This window comes from Daphnia pulicaria, chromosome 3, assembly GCF_021234035.1.
Source record: "Daphnia pulicaria isolate SC F1-1A chromosome 3, SC_F0-13Bv2, whole genome shotgun sequence".
NCBI lineage: Eukaryota > Metazoa > Arthropoda > Branchiopoda > Diplostraca > Daphniidae > Daphnia > Daphnia pulicaria.
This window is the reverse complement of record NC_060915.1, coordinates 1,373,735-1,392,630: the sequence shown is the minus strand read 5'-3', so window position 1 is coordinate 1,392,630 and position 18,896 is coordinate 1,373,735. Positions and strand designations below refer to the sequence as shown.

At 36.9% G+C, this 18,896-nt stretch overlaps 39 pseudogenes; all 39 read right to left on the bottom strand.

Moving 5' to 3' along the window:
* Positions 1 to 63: 63 nt before the first annotated feature.
* On the bottom strand, positions 64 to 182 carry LOC124331052 (annotated as a pseudogene).
* A 414-nt stretch (positions 183 to 596) lies between these two features.
* On the bottom strand, positions 597 to 715 carry LOC124331629 (annotated as a pseudogene).
* A 414-nt stretch (positions 716 to 1,129) lies between these two features.
* Positions 1,130 to 1,248, bottom strand: LOC124329590 (annotated as a pseudogene).
* Positions 1,249 to 1,532: 284 nt separating this feature from the next.
* Positions 1,533 to 1,651, bottom strand: LOC124331628 (annotated as a pseudogene).
* Positions 1,652 to 2,065: 414 nt separating this feature from the next.
* Positions 2,066 to 2,184, bottom strand: LOC124331626 (annotated as a pseudogene).
* Positions 2,185 to 2,468: 284 nt separating this feature from the next.
* Positions 2,469 to 2,587, bottom strand: LOC124331625 (annotated as a pseudogene).
* Positions 2,588 to 3,001: 414 nt separating this feature from the next.
* LOC124331624 lies at positions 3,002 to 3,120 on the bottom strand (annotated as a pseudogene).
* Positions 3,121 to 3,404: 284 nt separating this feature from the next.
* Positions 3,405 to 3,523, bottom strand: LOC124331623 (annotated as a pseudogene).
* Positions 3,524 to 3,937: 414 nt separating this feature from the next.
* LOC124331622 lies at positions 3,938 to 4,056 on the bottom strand (annotated as a pseudogene).
* Positions 4,057 to 4,340: 284 nt separating this feature from the next.
* On the bottom strand, positions 4,341 to 4,459 carry LOC124331621 (annotated as a pseudogene).
* Positions 4,460 to 4,873: 414 nt separating this feature from the next.
* LOC124331620 lies at positions 4,874 to 4,992 on the bottom strand (annotated as a pseudogene).
* A 414-nt stretch (positions 4,993 to 5,406) lies between these two features.
* Positions 5,407 to 5,525, bottom strand: LOC124331619 (annotated as a pseudogene).
* A 284-nt stretch (positions 5,526 to 5,809) lies between these two features.
* Positions 5,810 to 5,928, bottom strand: LOC124331618 (annotated as a pseudogene).
* Positions 5,929 to 6,342: 414 nt separating this feature from the next.
* On the bottom strand, positions 6,343 to 6,461 carry LOC124331617 (annotated as a pseudogene).
* A 414-nt stretch (positions 6,462 to 6,875) lies between these two features.
* On the bottom strand, positions 6,876 to 6,994 carry LOC124331615 (annotated as a pseudogene).
* Positions 6,995 to 7,408: 414 nt separating this feature from the next.
* On the bottom strand, positions 7,409 to 7,527 carry LOC124331614 (annotated as a pseudogene).
* Positions 7,528 to 7,941: 414 nt separating this feature from the next.
* LOC124331613 lies at positions 7,942 to 8,060 on the bottom strand (annotated as a pseudogene).
* Positions 8,061 to 8,344: 284 nt separating this feature from the next.
* LOC124331612 lies at positions 8,345 to 8,463 on the bottom strand (annotated as a pseudogene).
* A 414-nt stretch (positions 8,464 to 8,877) lies between these two features.
* Positions 8,878 to 8,996, bottom strand: LOC124331610 (annotated as a pseudogene).
* Positions 8,997 to 9,410: 414 nt separating this feature from the next.
* On the bottom strand, positions 9,411 to 9,529 carry LOC124331609 (annotated as a pseudogene).
* Positions 9,530 to 9,813: 284 nt separating this feature from the next.
* LOC124331608 lies at positions 9,814 to 9,932 on the bottom strand (annotated as a pseudogene).
* A 414-nt stretch (positions 9,933 to 10,346) lies between these two features.
* On the bottom strand, positions 10,347 to 10,465 carry LOC124331607 (annotated as a pseudogene).
* Positions 10,466 to 10,879: 414 nt separating this feature from the next.
* LOC124331606 lies at positions 10,880 to 10,998 on the bottom strand (annotated as a pseudogene).
* A 284-nt stretch (positions 10,999 to 11,282) lies between these two features.
* On the bottom strand, positions 11,283 to 11,401 carry LOC124331605 (annotated as a pseudogene).
* Positions 11,402 to 11,815: 414 nt separating this feature from the next.
* Positions 11,816 to 11,934, bottom strand: LOC124331603 (annotated as a pseudogene).
* A 414-nt stretch (positions 11,935 to 12,348) lies between these two features.
* On the bottom strand, positions 12,349 to 12,467 carry LOC124331602 (annotated as a pseudogene).
* A 414-nt stretch (positions 12,468 to 12,881) lies between these two features.
* On the bottom strand, positions 12,882 to 13,000 carry LOC124331601 (annotated as a pseudogene).
* Positions 13,001 to 13,284: 284 nt separating this feature from the next.
* On the bottom strand, positions 13,285 to 13,403 carry LOC124331600 (annotated as a pseudogene).
* Positions 13,404 to 13,817: 414 nt separating this feature from the next.
* On the bottom strand, positions 13,818 to 13,936 carry LOC124331599 (annotated as a pseudogene).
* Positions 13,937 to 14,350: 414 nt separating this feature from the next.
* Positions 14,351 to 14,469, bottom strand: LOC124331597 (annotated as a pseudogene).
* A 414-nt stretch (positions 14,470 to 14,883) lies between these two features.
* On the bottom strand, positions 14,884 to 15,002 carry LOC124331596 (annotated as a pseudogene).
* Positions 15,003 to 15,416: 414 nt separating this feature from the next.
* On the bottom strand, positions 15,417 to 15,535 carry LOC124331594 (annotated as a pseudogene).
* A 284-nt stretch (positions 15,536 to 15,819) lies between these two features.
* Positions 15,820 to 15,938, bottom strand: LOC124331593 (annotated as a pseudogene).
* A 414-nt stretch (positions 15,939 to 16,352) lies between these two features.
* On the bottom strand, positions 16,353 to 16,471 carry LOC124331592 (annotated as a pseudogene).
* A 414-nt stretch (positions 16,472 to 16,885) lies between these two features.
* LOC124331590 lies at positions 16,886 to 17,004 on the bottom strand (annotated as a pseudogene).
* Positions 17,005 to 17,288: 284 nt separating this feature from the next.
* On the bottom strand, positions 17,289 to 17,407 carry LOC124331589 (annotated as a pseudogene).
* Positions 17,408 to 17,691: 284 nt separating this feature from the next.
* Positions 17,692 to 17,810, bottom strand: LOC124331588 (annotated as a pseudogene).
* A 414-nt stretch (positions 17,811 to 18,224) lies between these two features.
* LOC124331587 lies at positions 18,225 to 18,343 on the bottom strand (annotated as a pseudogene).
* Positions 18,344 to 18,627: 284 nt separating this feature from the next.
* LOC124331586 lies at positions 18,628 to 18,746 on the bottom strand (annotated as a pseudogene).
* Positions 18,747 to 18,896: the final 150 nt, after the last annotated feature.

Here is an 18,896-nt window from a genome sequence, read left to right as displayed (position 1 = left end):
CTGGTAACCATCGTGATTGAAAAAAAATTTCAAGAAGTTTGTTATTGAAAACAAACTGTTCATCGCCAACGACATCCCGTATTCCCAAGTGGTCACCCTTCCAAGTACTAACGGGACTCGACGTAACTTAACTTCTGGGAGCTGACGAGACCAGGTGCGTTCTACGTGATATGGCCGTTGACATTCAAAAATGAAAATTTACCCTCCCAGTCCCAATGGATGAATAGAAAATCACTTCAAAGTGATAGAAATGTTTTTTCATTGAATTTGGACTCGTAACCATCGCGAATAAAAAAGCGCGATAAACTTTGAAAAACTCGCAATGAAATTTATCCAGAATCATTCCTATAGATGAATTGAACCTATCTCTATGCCATTGATATTTTTGATCTACGAATTTGGACTGGTAACCATCGCGATTAAAAAACGCGATAAACTTTGAAAAACTCTCAATGGAATTGATCCAGAATCATTCTTATAGATGAATTGAACCTATCTCTAAGGCATTGAAATTTTTTATCTACGAATTTGGACTGGTAACCATCGTGATTGAAAAAAAATTTCAAGAAGTTTGTTATTGAAAACAAACTGTTCGTCGCCAACGACATCCCGTATTCCCAAGCGGTCACCCTTCCAAGTACTAACGGGACTCGACGTAACTTAACTTCTGGGAGCTGACGAGACCAGGTGCGTTCTACGTGATATGGCCGTTGACATTCAAAAATGAAAATTTACCCTCCCAGTCCCAATGGATGAATAGAAAATCACTTCAAAGTGATAGAAATGTTTGTTCATTGAATTTGGACTCGTAACCATCGCGAATAAAAAAGCGCGATAAACTTTGAAAAACTCGCAATGAAATTTATCCAGAATCATTCCTATAGATGAATTGAACCTATCTCTATGCCATTGATATTTTTGATCTACGAATTTGGACTGGTAACCATCGCGATTAAAAAACGCGATAAACTTTGAAAAACTCTCAATGGAATTGATCCAGAATCATTCTTATAGATGAATTGAACCTATCTCTAAGGCATTGAAATTTTTTATCTAAGAATTTGGACTGGTAACCATCGTGATTGAAAAAAAATTTCAAGAAGTTTGTTATTGAAAACAAACTGTTCATCGCCAACGACATCCCGTATTCTCAAGCGGTCACCCTTCCAAGTACTAACGGGACTCGACGTAACTTAACTTCTGGGAGCTGACGAGACTAGGTGCGTTCTACGTGATATGGCCGTTGACATTCAAAAATGAAAATTTACCCTCCCATTCCCAATGGATGAATAGAAAATCACTTCAAAGTGATAGAAATGTTTGTTCATTGAATTTGGACTCGTAACCATCGCGAATAAAAAAGCGCGATAAACTTTGAAAAACTCGCAATGAAATTTATCCAGAATCATTCAAATAGATGAATTGAACCTATCTCTATGCCATTGAAATTTTTTATCTAAGAATTTGGACTGGTAACCATCGTGATTGAAAAAAAATTTCAAGAAGTTTGTTATTGAAAACAAACTGTTCATCGCCAACGACATCCCGTATTCCCAAGCGGTCACCCTTCCAAGTACTAACGGGACTCGACGTAACTTAACTTCTGGGAGCTGACGAGACCAGGTGCGTTCTACGTGATATGGCCGTTGACATTCAAAAATGAAAATTTACCCTCCCAGTCCCAATGGATGAATAGAAAATCACTTCAAAGTGATAGAAATGTTTTTTCATTGAATTTGGACTCGTAACCATCGCGAATAAAAAAGCGCGATAAACTTTGAAAAACTCGCAATGAAATTTATCCAGAATCATTCCTATAGATGAATTGAACCTATCTCTATGCCATTGATATTTTTGATCTACGAATTTGGACTGGTAACCATCGCGATTAAAAAACGCGATAAACTTTGAAAAACTCTCAATGGAATTGATCCAGAATCATTCTTATAGATGAATTGAACCTATCTCTAAGGCATTGAAATTTTTTATCTACGAATTTGGACTGGTAATTATCGTGATTGAAAAAAAATTTCAAGAAGTTTGTTATTGAAAACAAACTGTTCATCGCCAACGACATCCCGTATTCCCAAGCGGTCACCCTTCCAAGTACTAACGGGACTCGACGTAACTTAACTTCTGGGAGCTGACGAGACCAGGTGCGTTCTACGTGATATGGCCGTTGACATTCAAAAATGAAAATTTACCCTCCCAGTCCCAATGGATGAATAGAAAATCACTTCAAAGTGATAGAAATGTTTGTTCATTGAATTTGGACTCGTAACCATCGCGAATAAAAAAGCGCGATAAACTTTGAAAAACTCGCAATGAAATTTATCCAGAATCATTCCTATAGATGAATTGAACCTATCTCTATGCCATTGAAATTTTTTATCTAAGAATTTGGACTGGTAACCATCGTGATTGAAAAAAAATTTCAAGAAGTTTGTTATTGAAAACAAACTGTTCATCGCCAACGACATCCCGTATTCCCAAGCGGTCACCCTTCCAAGTACTAACGGGACTCGACGTAACTTAACTTCTGGGAGCTGACGAGACCAGGTGCGTTCTACGTGATATGGCCGTTGACATTCAAAAATGAAAATTTACCCTCCCAGTCCCAATGGATGAATAGAAAATCACTTCAAAGTGATAGAAATGTTTTTTCATTGAATTTGGACTCGTAACCATCGCGAATAAAAAAGCGCGATAAACTTTGAAAAACTCGCAATGAAATTTATCCAGAATCATTCCTATAGATGAATTGAACCTATCTCTATGCCATTGATATTTTTGATCTACGAATTTGGACTGGTAACCATCGCGATTAAAAAACGCGATAAACTTTGAAAAACTCTCAATGGAATTGATCCAGAATCATTCTTATAGATGAATTGAACCTATCTCTAAGGCATTGAAATTTTTTATCTACGAATTTGGACTGGTAATTATCGTGATTGAAAACAAATTTCAAGAAGTTTGTTATTGAAAACAAACTGTTCATCGCCAACGACATCCCGTATTCCCAAGCGGTCACCCTTCCAAGTACTAACGGGACTCGACGTAACTTAACTTCTGGGAGCTGACGAGACCAGGTGCGTTCTACGTGATATGGCCGTTGACATTCAAAAATGAAAATTTACCCTCCCAGTCCCAATGGATGAATAGAAAATCACTTCAAAGTGATAGAAATGTTTGTTCATTGAATTTGGACTCGTAACCATCGCGAATAAAAAAGCGCGATAAACTTTGAAAAACTCGCAATGAAATTTATCCAGAATCATTCCTATAGATGAATTGAACCTATCTCTATGCCATTGAAATTTTTTATCTAAGAATTTGGACTGGTAACCATCGTGATTGAAAAAAAATTTCAAGAAGTTTGTTATTGAAAACAAACTGTTCATCGCCAACGACATCCCGTATTCCCAAGCGGTCACCCTTCCAAGTACTAACGGGACTCGACGTAACTTAACTTCTGGGAGCTGACGAGACCAGGTGCGTTCTACGTGATATGGCCGTTGACATTCAAAAATGAAAATTTACCCTCCCAGTCCCAATGGATGAATAGAAAATCACTTCAAAGTGATAGAAATGTTTTTTCATTGAATTTGGACTCGTAACCATCGCGAATAAAAAAGCGCGATAAACTTTGAAAAACTCGCAATGAAATTTATCCAGAATCATTCCTATAGATGAATTGAACCTATCTCTATGCCATTGATATTTTTGATCTACGAATTTGGACTGGTAACCATCGCGATTAAAAAACGCGATAAACTTTGAAAAACTCTCAATGGAATTGATCCAGAATCATTCTTATAGATGAATTGAACCTATCTCTAAGGCATTGAAATTTTTTATCTACGAATTTGGACTGGTAATTATCGTGATTGAAAAAAAATTTCAAGAAGTTTGTTATTGAAAACAAACTGTTCATCGCCAACGACATCCCGTATTCCCAAGCGGTCACCCTTCCAAGTACTAACGGGACTCGACGTAACTTAACTTCTGGGAGCTGACGAGACCAGGTGCGTTCTACGTGATATGGCCGTTGACATTCAAAAATGAAAATTTACCCTCCCAGTCCCAATGGATGAATAGAAAATCACTTCAAAGTGATAGAAATGTTTGTTCATTGAATTTGGACTCGTAACCATCGCGAATAAAAAAGCGCGATAAACTTTGAAAAACTCGCAATGAAATTTATCCAGAATCATTCCTATAGATGAATTGAACCTATCTCTATGCCATTGAAATTTTTTATCTAAGAATTTGGACTGGTAACCATCGTGATTGAAAAAAAATTTCAAGAAGTTTGTTATTGAAAACAAACTGTTCATCGCCAACGACATCCCGTATTCCCAAGCGGTCACCCTTCCAAGTACTAACGGGACTCGACGTAACTTAACTTCTGGGAGCTGACGAGACCAGGTGCGTTCTACGTGATATGGCCGTTGACATTCAAAAATGAAAATTTACCCTCCCAGTCCCAATGGATGAATAGAAAATCACTTCAAAGTGATAGAAATGTTTTTTCATTGAATTTGGACTCGTAACCATCGCGAATAAAAAAGCGCGATAAACTTTGAAAAACTCGCAATGAAATTTATCCAGAATCATTCCTATAGATGAATTGAACCTATCTCTATGCCATTGATATTTTTGATCTACGAATTTGGACTGGTAACCATCGCGATTAAAAAACGCGATAAACTTTGAAAAACTCTCAATGGAATTGATCCAGAATCATTCTTATAGATGAATTGAACCTATCTCTATGCCATTGAAATTTTTTATCTAAGAATTTGTACTGGTAACCATCGTGATTGAAAAAAAATTTCAAGAAGTTTGTTATTGAAAACAAACTGTTCATCGCCAACGACATCCCGTATTCCCAAGCGGTCACCCTTCCAAGTACTAACGGGACTCGACGTAACTTAACTTCTGGGAGCTGACGAGACCAGGTGCGTTCTACGTGATATGGCCGTTGACATTCAAAAATGAAAATTTACCCTCCCAGTCCCAATGGATGAATAGAAAATCACTTCAAAGTGATAGAAATGTTTTTTCATTGAATTTGGACTCGTAACCATCGCGAATAAAAAAGCGCGATAAACTTTGAAAAACTCGCAATGAAATTTATCCAGAATCATTCCTATAGATGAATTGAACCTATCTCTATGCCATTGATATTTTTGATCTACGAATTTGGACTGGTAACCATCGCGATTAAAAAACGCGATAAACTTTGAAAAACTCTCAATGGAATTGATCCAGAATCATTCTTATAGATGAATTGAACCTATCTCTAAGGCATTGAAATTTTTTATCTACGAATTTGGACTGGTAATTATCGTGATTGAAAAAAAATTTCAAGAAGTTTGTTATTGAAAACAAACTGTTCATCGCCAACGACATCCCGTATTCCCAAGCGGTCACCCTTCCAAGTACTAACGGGACTCGACGTAACTTAACTTCTGGGAGCTGACGAGACCAGGTGCGTTCTACGTGATATGGCCGTTGACATTCAAAAATGAAAATTTACCCTCCCAGTCCCAATGGATGAATAGAAAATCACTTCAAAGTGATAGAAATGTTTGTTCATTGAATTTGGACTCGTAACCATCGCGAATAAAAAAGCGCGATAAACTTTGAAAAACTCGCAATGAAATTTATCCAGAATCATTCAAATAGATGAATTGAACCTATCTCTATGCCATTGAAATTTTTTATCTAAGAATTTGGACTGGTAACCATCGTGATTGAAAAAAAATTTCAAGAAGTTTGTTATTGAAAACAAACTGTTCATCGCCAACGACATCCCGTATTCCCAAGCGGTCACCCTTCCAAGTACTAACGGGACTCGACGTAACTTAACTTCTGGGAGCTGACGAGACCAGGTGCGTTCTACGTGATATGGCCGTTGACATTCAAAAATGAAAATTTACCCTCCCAGTCCCAATGGATGAATAGAAAATCACTTCAAAGTGATAGAAATGTTTTTTCATTGAATTTGGACTCGTAACCATCGCGAATAAAAAAGCGCGATAAACTTTGAAAAACTCGCAATGAAATTTATCCAGAATCATTCCTATAGATGAATTGAACCTATCTCTATGCCATTGATATTTTTGATCTACGAATTTGGACTGGTAACCATCGCGATTAAAAAACGCGATAAACTTTGAAAAACTCTCAATGGAATTGATCCAGAATCATTCTTATAGATGAATTGAACCTATCTCTATGCCATTGAAATTTTTTATCTAAGAATTTGGACTGGTAACCATCGTGATTGAAAAAAAATTTCAAGAAGTTTGTTATTGAAAACAAACTGTTCATCGCCAACGACATCCCGTATTCCCAAGCGGTCACCCTTCCAAGTACTAACGGGACTCGACGTAACTTAACTTCTGGGAGCTGACGAGACCAGGTGCGTTCTACGTGATATGGCCGTTGACATTCAAAAATGAAAATTTACCCTCCCAGTCCCAATGGATGAATAGAAAATCACTTCAAAGTGATAGAAATGTTTTTTCATTGAATTTGGACTCGTAACCATCGCGAATAAAAAAGCGCGATAAACTTTGAAAAACTCGCAATGAAATTTATCCAGAATCATTCCTATAGATGAATTGAACCTATCTCTATGCCATTGATATTTTTGATCTACGAATTTGGACTGGTAACCATCGCGATTAAAAAACGCGATAAACTTTGAAAAACTCTCAATGGAATTGATCCAGAATCATTCTTATAGATGAATTGAACCTATCTCTAAGGCATTGAAATTTTTTATCTACGAATTTGGACTGGTAATTATCGTGATTGAAAAAAAATTTCAAGAAGTTTGTTATTGAAAACAAACTGTTCATCGCCAACGACATCCCGTATTCCCAAGCGGTCACCCTTCCAAGTACTAACGGGACTCGACGTAACTTAACTTCTGGGAGCTGACGAGACCAGGTGCGTTCTACGTGATATGGCCGTTGACATTCAAAAATGAAAATTTACCCTCCCAGTCCCAATGGATGAATAGAAAATCACTTCAAAGTGATAGAAATGTTTTTTCATTGAATTTGGACTCGTAACCATCGCGAATAAAAAAGCGCGATAAACTTTGAAAAACTCGCAATGAAATTTATCCAGAATCATTCCTATAGATGAATTGAACCTATCTCTATGCCATTGATATTTTTGATCTACGAATTTGGACTGGTAACCATCGCGATTAAAAAACGCGATAAACTTTGAAAAACTCTCAATGGAATTGATCCAGAATCATTCTTATAGATGAATTGAACCTATCTCTATGCCATTGAAATTTTTTATCTAAGAATTTGTACTGGTAACCATCGTGATTGAAAAAAAATTTCAAGAAGTTTGTTATTGAAAACAAACTGTTCATCGCCAACGACATCCCGTATTCCCAAGCGGTCACCCTTCCAAGTACTAACGGGACTCGACGTAACTTAACTTCTGGGAGCTGACGAGACCAGGTGCGTTCTACGTGATATGGCCGTTGACATTCAAAAATGAAAATTTACCCTCCCAGTCCCAATGGATGAATAGAAAATCACTTCAAAGTGATAGAAATGTTTTTTCATTGAATTTGGACTCGTAACCATCGCGAATAAAAAAGCGCGATAAACTTTGAAAAACTCGCAATGAAATTTATCCAGAATCATTCCTATAGATGAATTGAACCTATCTCTATGCCATTGATATTTTTGATCTACGAATTTGGACTGGTAACCATCGCGATTAAAAAACGCGATAAACTTTGAAAAACTCTCAATGGAATTGATCCAGAATCATTCTTATAGATGAATTGAACCTATCTCTAAGGCATTGAAATTTTTTATCTACGAATTTGGACTGGTAATTATCGTGATTGAAAAAAAATTTCAAGAAGTTTGTTATTGAAAACAAACTGTTCATCGCCAACGACATCCCGTATTCCCAAGCGGTCACCCTTCCAAGTACTAACGGGACTCGACGTAACTTAACTTCTGGGAGCTGACGAGACCAGGTGCGTTCTACGTGATATGGCCGTTGACATTCAAAAATGAAAATTTACCCTCCCAGTCCCAATGGATGAATAGAAAATCACTTCAAAGTGATAGAAATGTTTGTTCATTGAATTTGGACTCGTAACCATCGCGAATAAAAAAGCGCGATAAACTTTGAAAAACTCGCAATGAAATTTATCCAGAATCATTCAAATAGATGAATTGAACCTATCTCTATGCCATTGAAATTTTTTATCTAAGAATTTGGACTGGTAACCATCGTGATTGAAAAAAAATTTCAAGAAGTTTGTTATTGAAAACAAACTGTTCATCGCCAACGACATCCCGTATTCCCAAGCGGTCACCCTTCCAAGTACTAACGGGACTCGACGTAACTTAACTTCTGGGAGCTGACGAGACCAGGTGCGTTCTACGTGATATGGCCGTTGACATTCAAAAATGAAAATTTACCCTCCCAGTCCCAATGGATGAATAGAAAATCACTTCAAAGTGATAGAAATGTTTTTTCATTGAATTTGGACTCGTAACCATCGCGAATAAAAAAGCGCGATAAACTTTGAAAAACTCGCAATGAAATTTATCCAGAATCATTCCTATAGATGAATTGAACCTATCTCTATGCCATTGATATTTTTGATCTACGAATTTGGACTGGTAACCATCGCGATTAAAAAACGCGATAAACTTTGAAAAACTCTCAATGGAATTGATCCAGAATCATTCTTATAGATGAATTGAACCTATCTCTATGCCATTGAAATTTTTTATCTAAGAATTTGGACTGGTAACCATCGTGATTGAAAAAAAATTTCAAGAAGTTTGTTATTGAAAACAAACTGTTCATCGCCAACGACATCCCGTATTCCCAAGCGGTCACCCTTCCAAGTACTAACGGGACTCGACGTAACTTAACTTCTGGGAGCTGACGAGACCAGGTGCGTTCTACGTGATATGGCCGTTGACATTCAAAAATGAAAATTTACCCTCCCAGTCCCAATGGATGAATAGAAAATCACTTCAAAGTGATAGAAATGTTTTTTCATTGAATTTGGACTCGTAACCATCGCGAATAAAAAAGCGCGATAAACTTTGAAAAACTCGCAATGAAATTTATCCAGAATCATTCCTATAGATGAATTGAACCTATCTCTATGCCATTGATATTTTTGATCTACGAATTTGGACTGGTAACCATCGCGATTAAAAAACGCGATAAACTTTGAAAAACTCTCAATGGAATTGATCCAGAATCATTCTTATAGATGAATTGAACCTATCTCTAAGGCATTGAAATTTTTTATCTACGAATTTGGACTGGTAATTATCGTGATTGAAAAAAAATTTCAAGAAGTTTGTTATTGAAAACAAACTGTTCATCGCCAACGACATCCCGTATTCCCAAGCGGTCACCCTTCCAAGTACTAACGGGACTCGACGTAACTTAACTTCTGGGAGCTGACGAGACCAGGTGCGTTCTACGTGATATGGCCGTTGACATTCAAAAATGAAAATTTACCCTCCCAGTCCCAATGGATGAATAGAAAATCACTTCAAAGTGATAGAAATGTTTGTTCATTGAATTTGGACTCGTAACCATCGCGAATAAAAAAGCGCGATAAACTTTGAAAAACTCGCAATGAAATTTATCCAGAATCATTCAAATAGATGAATTGAACCTATCTCTATGCCATTGAAATTTTTTATCTAAGAATTTGGACTGGTAACCATCGTGATTGAAAAAAAATTTCAAGAAGTTTGTTATTGAAAACAAACTGTTCATCGCCAACGACATCCCGTATTCCCAAGCGGTCACCCTTCCAAGTACTAACGGGACTCGACGTAACTTAACTTCTGGGAGCTGACGAGACCAGGTGCGTTCTACGTGATATGGCCGTTGACATTCAAAAATGAAAATTTACCCTCCCAGTCCCAATGGATGAATAGAAAATCACTTCAAAGTGATAGAAATGTTTTTTCATTGAATTTGGACTCGTAACCATCGCGAATAAAAAAGCGCGATAAACTTTGAAAAACTCGCAATGAAATTTATCCAGAATCATTCCTATAGATGAATTGAACCTATCTCTATGCCATTGATATTTTTGATCTACGAATTTGGACTGGTAACCATCGCGATTAAAAAACGCGATAAACTTTGAAAAACTCTCAATGGAATTGATCCAGAATCATTCTTATAGATGAATTGAACCTATCTCTATGCCATTGAAATTTTTTATCTAAGAATTTGGACTGGTAACCATCGTGATTGAAAAAAAATTTCAAGAAGTTTGTTATTGAAAACAAACTGTTCATCGCCAACGACATCCCGTATTCCCAAGCGGTCACCCTTCCAAGTACTAACGGGACTCGACGTAACTTAACTTCTGGGAGCTGACGAGACCAGGTGCGTTCTACGTGATATGGCCGTTGACATTCAAAAATGAAAATTTACCCTCCCAGTCCCAATGGATGAATAGAAAATCACTTCAAAGTGATAGAAATGTTTTTTCATTGAATTTGGACTCGTAACCATCGCGAATAAAAAAGCGCGATAAACTTTGAAAAACTCGCAATGAAATTTATCCAGAATCATTCCTATAGATGAATTGAACCTATCTCTATGCCATTGATATTTTTGATCTACGAATTTGGACTGGTAACCATCGCGATTAAAAAACGCGATAAACTTTGAAAAACTCTCAATGGAATTGATCCAGAATCATTCTTATAGATGAATTGAACCTATCTCTAAGGCATTGAAATTTTTTATCTACGAATTTGGACTGGTAATTATCGTGATTGAAAAAAAATTTCAAGAAGTTTGTTATTGAAAACAAACTGTTCATCGCCAACGACATCCCGTATTCCCAAGCGGTCACCCTTCCAAGTACTAACGGGACTCGACGTAACTTAACTTCTGGGAGCTGACGAGACCAGGTGCGTTCTACGTGATATGGCCGTTGACATTCAAAAATGAAAATTTACCCTCCCAGTCCCAATGGATGAATAGAAAATCACTTCAAAGTGATAGAAATGTTTGTTCATTGAATTTGGACTCGTAACCATCGCGAATAAAAAAGCGCGATAAACTTTGAAAAACTCGCAATGAAATTTATCCAGAATCATTCCTATAGATGAATTGAACCTATCTCTATGCCATTGAAATTTTTTATCTAAGAATTTGGACTGGTAACCATCGTGATTGAAAAAAAATTTCAAGAAGTTTGTTATTGAAAACAAACTGTTCATCGCCAACGACATCCCGTATTCCCAAGCGGTCACCCTTCCAAGTACTAACGGGACTCGACGTAACTTAACTTCTGGGAGCTGACGAGACCAGGTGCGTTCTACGTGATATGGCCGTTGACATTCAAAAATGAAAATTTACCCTCCCAGTCCCAATGGATGAATAGAAAATCACTTCAAAGTGATAGAAATGTTTTTTCATTGAATTTGGACTCGTAACCATCGCGAATAAAAAAGCGCGATAAACTTTGAAAAACTCGCAATGAAATTTATCCAGAATCATTCCTATAGATGAATTGAACCTATCTCTATGCCATTGATATTTTTGATCTACGAATTTGGACTGGTAACCATCGCGATTAAAAAACGCGATAAACTTTGAAAAACTCTCAATGGAATTGATCCAGAATCATTCTTATAGATGAATTGAACCTATCTCTAAGGCATTGAAATTTTTTATCTACGAATTTGGACTGGTAACCATCGTGATTGAAAAAAAATTTCAAGAAGTTTGTTATTGAAAACAAACTGTTCATCGCCAACGACATCCCGTATTCCCAAGCGGTCACCCTTCCAAGTACTAACGGGACTCGACGTAACTTAACTTCTGGGAGCTGACGAGACCAGGTGCGTTCTACGTGATATGGCCGTTGACATTCAAAAATGAAAATTTACCCTCCCAGTCCCAATGGATGAATAGAAAATCACTTCAAAGTGATAGAAATGTTTGTTCATTGAATTTGGACTCGTAACCATCGCGAATAAAAAAGCGCGATAAACTTTGAAAAACTCGCAATGAAATTTATCCAGAATCATTCCTATAGATGAATTGAACCTATCTCTATGCCATTGATATTTTTGATCTACGAATTTGGACTGGTAACCATCGCGATTAAAAAACGCGATAAACTTTGAAAAACTCTCAATGGAATTGATCCAGAATCATTCTTATAGATGAATTGAACCTATCTCTAAGGCATTGAAATTTTTTATCTACGAATTTGGACTGGTAATTATCGTGATTGAAAAAAAATTTCAAGAAGTTTGTTATTGAAAACAAACTGTTCATCGCCAACGACATCCCGTATTCCCAAGCGGTCACCCTTCCAAGTACTAACGGGACTCGACGTAACTTAACTTCTGGGAGCTGACGAGACCAGGTGCGTTCTACGTGATATGGCCGTTGACATTCAAAAATGAAAATTTACCCTCCCAGTCCCAATGGATGAATAGAAAATCACTTCAAAGTGATAGAAATGTTTTTTCATTGAATTTGGACTCGTAACCATCGCGAATAAAAAAGCGCGATAAACTTTGAAAAACTCGCAATGAAATTTATCCAGAATCATTCCTATAGATGAATTGAACCTATCTCTATGCCATTGATATTTTTGATCTACAAATTTGGACTGGTAACCATCGCGATTAAAAAACGCGATAAACTTTGAAAAACTCTCAATGGAATTGATCCAGAATCATTCTTATAGATGAATTGAACCTATCTCTAAGGCATTGAAATTTTTTATCTACGAATTTGGACTGGTAACCATCGTGATTGAAAAAAAATTTCAAGAAGTTTGTTATTGAAAACAATCTGTTCATCGCCAACGACATCCCGTATTCCCAAGCGGTCACCCTTCCAAGTACTAACGGGACTCGACGTAACTTAACTTCTGGGAGCTGACGAGACCAGGTGCGTTCTACGTGATATGGCCGTTGACATTCAAAAATGAAAATTTACCCTCCCAGTCCCAATGGATGAATAGAAAATCACTTCAAAGTGATAGAAATGTTTGTTCATTGAATTTGGACTCGTAACCATCGCGAATAAAAAAGCGCGATAAACTTTGAAAAACTCGCAATGAAATTTATCCAGAATCATTCAAATAGATGAATTGAACCTATCTCTATGCCATTGAAATTTTTTATCTAAGAATTTGGACTGGTAACCATCGTGATTGAAAAAAAATTTCAAGAAGTTTGTTATTGAAAACAAACTGTTCATCGCCAACGACATCCCGTATTCCCAAGCGGTCACCCTTCCAAGTACTAACGGGACTCGACGTAACTTAACTTCTGGGAGCTGACGAGACCAGGTGCGTTCTACGTGATATGGCCGTTGACATTCAAAAATGAAAATTTACCCTCCCAGTCCCAATGGATGAATAGAAAATCACTTCAAAGTGATAGAAATGTTTTTTCATTGAATTTGGACTCGTAACCATCGCGAATAAAAAAGCGCGATAAACTTTGAAAAACTCGCAATGAAATTTATCCAGAATCATTCCTATAGATGAATTGAACCTATCTCTATGCCATTGATATTTTTGATCTACGAATTTGGACTGGTAACCATCGCGATTAAAAAACGCGATAAACTTTGAAAAACTCTCAATGGAATTGATCCAGAATCATTCTTATAGATGAATTGAACCTATCTCTAAGGCATTGAAATTTTTTATCTACGAATTTGGACTGGTAACCATCGTGATTGAAAAAAAATTTCAAGAAGTTTGTTATTGAAAACAAACTGTTCATCGCCAACGACATCCCGTATTCCCAAGCGGTCACCCTTCCAAGTACTAACGGGACTCGACGTAACTTAACTTCTGGGAGCTGACGAGACCAGGTGCGTTCTACGTGATATGGCCGTTGACATTCAAAAATGAAAATTTACCCTCCCAGTCCCAATGGATGAATAGAAAATCACTTCAAAGTGATAGAAATGTTTGTTCATTGAATTTGGACTCGTAACCATCGCGAATAAAAAAGCGCGATAAACTTTGAAAAACTCGCAATGAAATTTATCCAGAATCATTCCTATAGATGAATTGAACCTATCTCTATGCCATTGATATTTTTGATCTACGAATTTGCACTGGTAACCATCGCGATTAAAAAACGCGATAAACTTTGAAAAACTCTCAATGGAATTGATCCAGAATCATTCTTATAGATGAATTGAACCTATCTCTAAGGCATTGAAATTTTTTATCTACGAATTTGGACTGGTAATTATCGTGATTGAAAAAAAATTTCAAGAAGTTTGTTATTGAAAACAAACTGTTCATCGCCAACGACATCCCGTATTCCCAAGCGGTCACCCTTCCAAGTACTAACGGGACTCGACGTAACTTAACTTCTGGGAGCTGACGAGACCAGGTGCGTTCTACGTGATATGGCCGTTGACATTCAAAAATGAAAATTTACCCTCCCAGTCCCAATGGATGAATAGAAAATCACTTCAAAGTGATAGAAATGTTTTTTCATTGAATTTGGACTCGTAACCATCGCGAATAAAAAAGCGCGATAAACTTTGAAAAACTCGCAATGAAATTTATCCAGAATCATTCCTATAGATGAATTGAACCTATCTCTATGCCATTGATATTTTTGATCTACGAATTTGGACTGGTAACCATCGCGATTAAAAAACGCGATAAACTTTGAAAAACTCTCAATGGAATTGATCCAGAATCATTCTTATAGATGAATTGAACCTATCTCTAAGGCATTGAAATTTTTTATCTACGAATTTGGACTGGTAATTATCGTGATTGAAAAAAAATTTCAAGAAGTTTGTTATTGAAAACAAACTGTTCATCGCCAACGACATCCCGTATTCCCAAGCGGTCACCCTTCCAAGTACTAACGGGACTCGACGTAACTTAACTTCTGGGAGCTGACGAGACCAGGTGCGTTCTACGTGATATGGCCGTTGACATTCAAAAATGAAAATTTACCCTCCCAGTCCCAATGGATGAATAGAAAATCACTTCAAAGTGATAGAAATGTTTTTTCATTGAATTTGGACTCGTAACCATCGCGAATAAAAAAGCGCGATAAACTTTGAAAAACTCGCAATGAAATTTATCCAGAATCATTCCTATAGATGAATTGAACCTATCTCTACGCCATTGATATTTTTGATCTACGAATTTGGACTGGTAACCATCGCGATTAAAAAACGCGATAAACTTTGAAAAACTCTCAATGGAATTGATCCAGAATCATTCTTATAGATGAATTGAACCTATCTCTAAGGCATTGAAATTTTTTATCTACGAATTTGGACTGGTAACCATCGTGATTGAAAAAAAATTTCAAGAAGTTTGTTATTGAAAACAATCTGTTCATCGCCAACGACATCCCGTATTCCCAAGCGGTCACCCTTCCAAGTACTAACGGGACTCGACGTAACTTAACTTCTGGGAGCTGACGAGACCAGGTGCGTTCTACGTGATATGGCCGTTGACATTCAAAAATGAAAATTTACCCTCCCAGTCCCAATGGATGAATAGAAAATCACTTCAAAGTGATAGAAATGTTTGTTCATTGAATTTGGACTCGTAACCATCGCGAATAAAAAAGCGCGATAAACTTTGAAAAACTCGCAATGAAATTTATCCAGAATCATTCAAATAGATGAATTGAACCTATCTCTATGCCATTGAAATTTTTTATCTAAGAATTTGGACTGGTAACCATCGTGATTGAAAAAAAATTTCAAGAAGTTTGTTATTGAAAACAAACTGTTCATCGCCAACGACATCCCGTATTCCCAAGCGGTCACCCTTCCAAGTACTAACGGGACTCGACGTAACTTAACTTCTGGGAGCTGACGAGACCAGGTGCGTTCTACGTGATATGGCCGTTGACATTCAAAAATGAAAATTTACCCTCCCAGTCCCAATGGATGAATAGAAAATCACTTCAAAGTGATAGAAATGTTTTTTCATTGAATTTGGACTCGTAACCATCGCGAATAAAAAAGCGCGATAAACTTTGAAAAACTCGCAATGAAATTTATCCAGAATCATTCCTATAGATGAATTGAACCTATCTCTATGCCATTGATATTTTTGATCTACGAATTTGGACTGGTAACCATCGCGATTAAAAAACGCGATAAACTTTGAAAAACTCTCAATGGAATTGATCCAGAATCATTCTTATAGATGAATTGAACCTATCTCTAAGGCATTGAAATTTTTTATCTACGAATTTGGACTGGTAACCATCGTGATTGAAAAAAAATTTCAAGAAGTTTGTTATTGAAAACAAACTGTTCATCGCCAACGACATCCCGTATTCCCAAGCGGTCACCCTTCCAAGTACTAACGGGACTCGACGTAACTTAACTTCTGGGAGCTGACGAGACCAGGTGCGTTCTACGTGATATGGCCGTTGACATTCAAAAATGAAAATTTACCCTCCCAGTCCCAATGGATGAATAGAAAATCACTTCAAAGTGATAGAAATGTTTTTTCATTGAATTTGGACTCGTAACCATCGCGAATAAAAAAGCGCGATAAACTTTGAAAAACTCGCAATGAAATTTATCCAGAATCATTCCTATAGATGAATTGAACCTATCTCTATGCCATTGATATTTTTGATCTACGAATTTGGACTGGTAACCATCGCGATTAAAAAACGCGATAAACTTTGAAAAACTCTCAATGGAATAGATCCAGAATCATTCTTATAGATGAATTGAACCTATCTCTAAGGCATTGAAATTTTTTATCTACGAATTTGGACTGGTAATTATCGTGATTGAAAAAAAATTTCAAGAAGTTTGTTATTGAAAACAAACTGTTCATCGCCAACGACATCCCGTATTCCCAAGCGGTCACCCTTCCAAGTACTAACGGGACTCGACGTAACTTAACTTCTGGGAGCTGACGAGACCAGGTGCGTTCTACGTGATATGGCCGTTGACATTCAAAAATGAAAATTTACCCTCCCAGTCCCAATGGATGAATAGAAAATCACTTCAAAGTGATAGAAATGTTTGTTCATTGAATTTGGACTCGTAACCATCGCGAATAAAAAAGCGCGATAAACTTTGAAAAACTCGCAATGAAATTTATCCAGAATCATTCAAATAGATGAATTGAACCTATCTCTATGCCATTGAAATGTTTTATCTAAGAATTTGGACTGGTAACCATCGTGATTGAAAAAAAATTTCAAGAAGTTTGTTATTGAAAACAAACTGTTCATCGCCAACGACATCCCGTATTCCCAAGCGGTCACCCTTCCAAGTACTAACGGGACTCGACGTAACTTAACTTCTGGGAGCTGACGAGACCAGGTGCGTTCTACGTGATATGGCCGTTGACATTCAAAAATGAAAATTTACCCTCCCAGTCCCAATGGATGAATAGAAAATCACTTCAAAGTGATAGAAATGTTTGTTCATTGAATTTGGACTCGTAACCATCGCGAATAAAAAAGCGCGATAAACTTTGAAAAACTCGCAATGAAATTTATCCAGAATCATTCAAATAGATGAATTGAACCTATCTCTATGCCAATGAAATTTTTTATCTAAGAATTTGGACTGGTAACCATCGTGATTGAAAAAAAATTTCAAGAAGTTTGTTATTGAAAACAAACTGTTCATCGCCAACGACATCCCGTATTCCCAAGCGGTCACCCTTCCAAGTACTAACGGGACTCGACGTAACTTAACTTCTGGGAGCTGACGAGACCAGGTGCGTTCTACGTGATATGGCCGTTGACATTCAAAAATGAAAATTTACCCTCCCAGTCCCAATGGATGAATAGAAAATCACTTCAAAGTGATAGAAATGTTTTTTCATTGAATTTGGACTCGTAACCATCGCGAATAAAAAAGCGCGATAAACTTTGAAAAACTCGCAATGAAATTTATCCAGAATCATTCCTATAGATGAATTGAACCTATCTCTATGCCATTGATATTTTTGATCTACGAATTTGGACTGGTAACCATCGCGATTAAAAAACGCGATAAACTTCGAAAAACTCTCAATGGAATTGATCCAGAATCATTCTTATAGATGAATTGAACCTATCTCTAAGGCATTGAAATTTTTTATCTACGAATTTGGACTGGTAACCATCGTGATTGAAAAAAAATTTCAAGAAGTTTGTTATTGAAAACAAACTGTTCATCGCCAACGACATCCCGTATTCCCAAGCGGTCACCCTTCCAAGTACTAACGGGACTCGACGTAACTTAACTTCTGGGAGCTGACGAGACCAGGTGCGTTCTACGTGATATGGCCGTTGACATTCAAAAATGAAAATTTACCCTCCCAGTCCCAATGGATGAATAGAAAATCACTTCAAAGTGATAGAAATGTTTGTTCATTGAATTTGGACTCGTAACCATCGCGAATAAAAAAGCGCGATAAACTTTGAAAAACTCGCAATGAAATTTATCCAGAATCATTCAAATAGATGAATTGAACCTATCTCTATGCCATTGAAATTTTTTATCTAAGAATTTGGACTGGTAACCATCGTGATTGAAAAAAAATTTCAAGAAGTTTGTTATTGAAAACAAACTGTTCATCGCCAACGACATCCCGTATTCCCAAGCGGTCACCCTTCCAAGTACTAACGGGACTCGACGTAACTTAACTTCTGGGAGCTGACGAGACCAGGTGCGTTCTACGTGATATGGCCGTTGACATTCAAAAATGAAAATTTACCCTCCCAGTCCCAATGGATGAATAGAAAATCACTTCAAAGTGATAGAAATGTTTTTTCATTGAATTTGGACTCGTAACCATCGCGAATAAAAAAGCGCGATAAACTTTGAAAAACTCGCAATGAAATTTA